Raw genomic sequence first — 6,452 nt, 5'->3', positions numbered from 1 at the left:
CCGATAGATCTGTTAAATATCCGATAGGCATTTTAGAAGATGTTCCTGTTAGGATAGGTCAGTTATTTATCCCTACTGATTTTGTCGTCATGGACATCAAAGAGGACAATGATATACCAATCCTTCTAGGTAGACCATTCTTATCGACTGCAGGAGCCATAATAGATGTCAAGAAAGGAAAGTTGACATTTGAGGTAGGTGACGAGAAAATAGAATTTATACTTTCGAAATTTCTTATGGCACCTATGATGGGAGACGCGTGTTATGCCTTAGATATCATTGATGAATGTGTTAGAGAATTAGAACAAAAAGAAATTATAAAAACAATTAAGTTACCATCAACCCCCATAAAGGAAGATGATGACTTTAAAGAACCTTACATCGATGATAACATTTACGAATGTTTATCCCTTACCCCAGATCCTATGCCATGCCCTAAGAAACCAACCTTAGAACTTAAGGAACTGTCTAAGAACCTGAGATATGAGTTCCTCGATGAAAAGATGAACCGTCCAGTTATAGTTAGTGCTACCTTGAGCCAAGAGGAAACGAACCAACTTTTAGATGTTTTACGAAGACATCCCTCAGCCTTAGGATATAATATCTCTGACCTGAAAGGTATAAGCCCATCCGTATGCATGCATCGGATTTCGTTAGAAGAAGATTCAAAACCCTCTAGGGAACATCAGAGAAGAATAAACCTTATAATGAGTGATGTTGTTAAGAAGGAAGTTCTTAAGTTGCTTGAGGCAGGTATAATCTATCAGATCTCGGATAGTAAGTGGGTAAGCCCTGTGCATGTAGTACCTAAAAAGGGAGGCATCACAGTCGTGAAAAAAGATAAAGGCGAACATGTAGCAAAACGTTTAGAAGGAGGATGGCGGATGTGTATAGATTATAGAAAACTAAATAAAGCAACTAGGAAGGATCATTTCCCTTTACCATTTATAGACCAAATGTTGGAGCGTCTAGCCAGACACTCTTACTTCTGTTATCTAGATGGATACTCTGGATTCTTCCAAATACCTATTCACCCAAAAGATCAAGAAAAAACTACCTTTACATGCCCTTATGGAACTTTTGCCTACAGACAAATGCCTTTCGGTCTCTGTAACTCCCCAGCTACTTTCCAACGCTGGATGATGTCAATATTCGCAGATTACCTAGATGGTATCATGGAAGTGTTTATGGACGACTTCTCGGTTTGCGGATTCAATTTCCACAATTGTCTTTCTAACCTTGAGAAAATCCTGGAGAGATGTGTGGAGGTAAACCTCGTGCTAAATTGGGAAAAATGTCATTTCATGGTAACCGAAGGAATAGTTTTAGGACATATAGTTTCTGAAAAAGGTATAGAGGTAGATAAAGCTAAAATAGAAGTTATAGAAAACCTAAAACCTCCAAAAACAATCAGAGAAGTCCGAAGCTTTCTTGGACACGCTGGATTCTACCGGCGTTTTATTAAGGACTTCTCCAAAATCACTAAACCTTTAACCGGACTTTTAATGAAAGATGTTGAATTCATTTTTGATGAAAAATGTAATGACGCATTTAATCTTTTAAAGCAAGCATTAATCTCTGCACCCATTATGAAACCACCTGATTGGTCAAAACCTTTTGAGATAATGTGCGATGCTAGTGATTATGCAGTTGGAGCCGTTCTAGGACAAAGAAAAGATAAAAAATTACATGTCATTTATTATGCCAGTAGAACCCTAGATGCTGCCCAACTTAACTACGCAACAACTGAAAAAGAATTACTCGTTGTAGTTTTCGCTATAGACATATTTAGATCTTATCTAGTAGGAGCAAAAATTATAGTTTATACTGATCATGCTGCCATTCGTTACCTATTAAGTAAAAAAGATGCCAAGCCTAGGTTACTCCGATGGATTCTATTACTACAAGAGTTTGATTTAGATATAAGAGATAAAAAAGGCACTGAAAATGTAGTAGCCGATCACCTTTCTAGGCTAGAACATATAAAATCTGAACTAGTACCCATAAACGATGATTTCGCCTATGATAGACTGATCGCCAGAGCAGAAACCATTGAAGATAATAACCTAGATCCTTATGAGAATTCCCAAAATTCCTTAGCAATAAGTAACGTACCCTGGTATGCAGATTTTGTTAATTACCTAGCTGCTGATATAGTACCCCCTGATCTTGGCTACCACCGCAAGAAGAAATTCTTCCACGATGTGAGAAACTTCTATTGGGACGAACCACTCCTTTTCAAAAGGGGTAAAGATGGCATTTTTCGCTGTTGCGTTCCAGAAGAAGAGGTAAATAGTATTATCGAGCATTGTCATTCTGCACCTTATGATGGACATGCGAGCACCTCTAAGACATACGCCAAGATTCTTCAAGCTGGCCTATTCTGGCCTACCACGTGGTGTGATGTCTATGCTTACATTGTCAAATGTGATAGATGCCAACGCACTGGAAACATTTCAAGACGTGATGAAATGCCTCTAAGAAACATTCAGGAAGTAGAACTCTTTGACGTATGGGGTATAGATTTCATGGGACCTTTCCCACCATCCTTAGGAAACAGGTATATCTTAGTAGCTGTAGACTATGTGTAAGTGGATTGAAGCTATAGCCGCACCCACAAACGACACTAGGGTAGTAATCAAATTATTTAAAAACTATATATTCCCTAGATTTGGAACACCACGTTTAGTCATAAGCGATGGAGGATCACACTTTATATCGAGAATATTTGACAAACTTTTAAGAAAATATGGAGTTAGGCATAGAGTAGCAACACCATACCACCCACAGACTAGTGGCCAAGTAGAAGTATCTAATAGGGAGATAAAACAAATCCTAGAAAAAAAATGTTTCTATTTCTAGGAGAGACTGGTCTCAGAAGCTTCAAGAAGCATTATGGGCCTATAGAACCGCTTTCAAAACCCCTATAGGAACTACTCCTTACCAACTAGTTTATGGAAAATCTTGTCACTTACCGTTCGAGTTAGAGCATAAGGCCTATTGGGCCATTAAAACTTTGAATTTAGACTACCTAGCCGCTGGAGAAAAGCGTACCCTAGACATTCATAAATTAGAAGAGCTTAGGCAATCTGCCTACGAAAATGCAAAAATATATAAAGAGAGGACAAAAGCCTATCATGACAAAAGAATAGTAAAGAAAAACTTCAATGTAGGCGATTTTGTTCTCCTTTTCAACACTAGGTTACGACTCTTCCCTGGAAAGCTACGTTCAAGATGGACTGGTCCTTTCGAAGTATCCAAGATTCTGAGATCAGGAGCCGTAGAAATCAAGAACGATACCTGTGGTCCATTCATTGTAAATGGACAAAGACTGAAGCTCTACGAAGGATGAGACATTCCAGCATACTACTCAAGCCACACCCTGATTGATCCACCAATTCCTCAAACTACAGGTGTATAAATTCTAATCGTCAAGCTAATGACGTTAAACAAGCGTTGCGTGGGAGGCAACCCGTGGTTTTTCTTTTCATTTTACTTTTTTTTCGCATTTATTTACATTTATTTTATTTTTATTTTATCATATTTTGCATAGAGACTAAAAGTTTAAATGGTTTGCATTTTAAGGATCACTTTCCTAACTTTTACAGGATGCAAGGTTTTGAAGACATGCATGTTGCCTATAGAGACAATGCTCAGATGGAGCGCTACATTGCTTTGTATCAGCGCCCTATGGCACCCACACGTTACCCTGATCAGCACTGTATGAAGGCATTGGGTATCGAGCCGAGTATCAGATTCCTTAGCCACCAGCTTCACTGGGATGAATTTGTTGATGACTTGAGTAACACATATAGGAACCTGACTTTGGAGTTCCTGAGTTCATTCGACTATGACCCATATTCTGGACCAGATGGGTATGCTGCTTTCAGACTTTTTGGAGTTGAATACTCCTTCAGGCAGAAAGAGTTCGGCGACTTATTGGGCTTCCAGACCACTCCTGATGCTATCCCGGAGACACCTATGGGATATTTTCTGAGTAAGGAGGTGGAGAAGTTTTGGAGTGATATATCAGATGGCGGAAGCCAGGATCCATCTACGCAGTTATCTTATGTCATACATAACCCAGCCTTCAGATATTTTCAGATGATATTAGCACATTCCTTTTTGGGAAGACCGGATGCAGAGACACTACTGAGTGAAGAGGAGATCTTCCTATTATTTTGCGCATCCCAGTCTCACCCAGTAGCATGTGGGAACTTTTTATTGAATAATCTCAGCGGTATCTCTAGATCCACCGAAGGAGTCATCCATGTTGGTGGAATCATCACACAGATTGCTGTCGCTTTAGGTCTGTCTCGCAAGCTAACACATCTTCGGATCTACTGTGGATACACTACCATGGACATCGATTTCTGTTTGACCAGAGGATTGATGAGGAGAGCCTCTTTCCACCCATGTCAGTTCCGATTGCTAGTCGACAGTGAGGCTATCCATTATTTCATACTGCCAGACCCTATGATGACCAGTGTGCATGATCCAGCGAATTGGAGTTACGCTCTAGAGGGCCAGGGAGAGACCGTCGAGGCACCGAGATCGCCGCTCGTTGCTGAATACATGCCTACACCACCATCTCCTAGAATCACTGTTTTCTCTAATAATCATTCATTGCAGACACCCGACATACGCACCCAGATTGCTGAGTGCCGTAGAGAGATTGCAGAGCTTAGACAGGAAGTGGCGGACCTAACTTTACAGATAGGAATGTCTGATCTCACCCATGCTACTGAAGCCGATTGCCTATATCAGGAGATCGCAGAGCTCAGGCAGGAGATAGTCGTGCTCCGTGGAACCACTCAGGCAGACGACACCCCTAATACCTGATCTCACCATTTCATTTTATTTCTCTTTTATATATTTATCGTATTTGCATTATCTATTTTATATTATCGCATTTAGAATATTATATAAACCACTACTATACATTAGTATTTCTATTTTTATCTATATATATTTTATATTTATTTTATTTGCATTTTAATTTTTCAGTTATTTATTTATTTATATTTAATTTCTGTTTTTGTTTTTGTTTCAGTTTCACTTTTTATTTTCGTTTTTACTTTTATAAAATTATGCAAGTCAAAGAAACTAGGAGAATCACGAGACAAATGCTATCCAGACCCCTCAAAGCCAAAAGACAAGAGAAGCCCAAACCAAAGGACCAAAATCTGGCCCAGCCAGATTTTGCCTTGTGGCGCCCGCCATAGGACCTGTGGCGCCCGCCACAGCGTCTGTAAATGGTCGGGCCAGACCCCTTTTCTTCACCATTTTTGCAACTTACAACCTCCAAAACCCATTTTTTCACCTTGGAAAAAAGTCCTTGAACCCACAAAAATCTCATACTTTCCTAACCACCATACCACACAAATCATTAATCCACTTTCCATTTTCGATTTCATTCGCCGGATTTTGTAAAAATCCAACCTTTTCACCAACCACTTCATCTTCTTCATCCACTTTTCAAGAGCATTCAAATGGAGTTCAACGAATTCATTCTTCGAGGAGGGAAACCGGGGGAGAGACAAAGAAAAATCATTGAACGGTTGCAAAATCGAGAAATCCTCCCGACAAGGTATGTTGACGAAAACTGTCTCTATACTTTAGGTATCTACCATAGCGTTTTTCATTTATTAGACAACTTAGGTTTGCATAATTTATTTACAAACAAAGAACCCACCTATGAGCGGTTGACAATCGAATTTTTAAGCTCCTTAATTTATATTGTCAACCCTAACACTGCTAGCACAGTCGGTACTGTCAAATTTAGAATGTTTGTTGTTGAATACCAATTCAGTACCGATGAACTAGCCAGCCTGTTAGGGATCCCTCATGGGGAAGGTGTTATTTGTGAGGCCCCTTTGGATTCTGAATGGTCTGTTGAGGTATTTTCCTTCTGGGAGCGTTTATCAAACACTTCCATAAACTCTTTTGAAGGAGTTCTTGCCTCAACTATCCATAACCCGACCATCAGAGTTTTTAGATATCTGTTGACATGCACTACTTTTGGCCGGGAGAATCCAAATAAGGTTAACGCTAGAGAGCTTCTATATTTTCAAGGAAGCCTCACAAATAGGAGAATTAATTCGGTTCCGTTCATGCTCGCCCATATGATTTTAACTCTGAATAAGGCGGGACCGATTTCTTTTGGTGGATTGATTACGTCTATTGCTCGGGCACTTAACCTGAACAATGAGATGGCTACCCTAGACCCCTTACCTCCTCGCACAATTAACTTAAAATTTCTGAGAGACATGAAATTGTGTCGTTCAAGGAGAGAAGGAGGTTATACACTTATGGTTCATGGTGTAGCCGTCCCATCTATTGTCCTACCTTGCACTAGACGTGCAGATATACGTGATGAGAGGAATTGGACCTACGATTTAGATGCTCCACCTGTTTTGGGTCCTCTTCCTCCTAACATTCCTGATGAGGCG

Source organism: Lathyrus oleraceus, chromosome 7, assembly GCF_024323335.1.
Source record: "Lathyrus oleraceus cultivar Zhongwan6 chromosome 7, CAAS_Psat_ZW6_1.0, whole genome shotgun sequence".
NCBI lineage: Eukaryota > Viridiplantae > Streptophyta > Magnoliopsida > Fabales > Fabaceae > Lathyrus > Lathyrus oleraceus.
Note: the sequence above shows the minus strand (reverse complement) of the source record.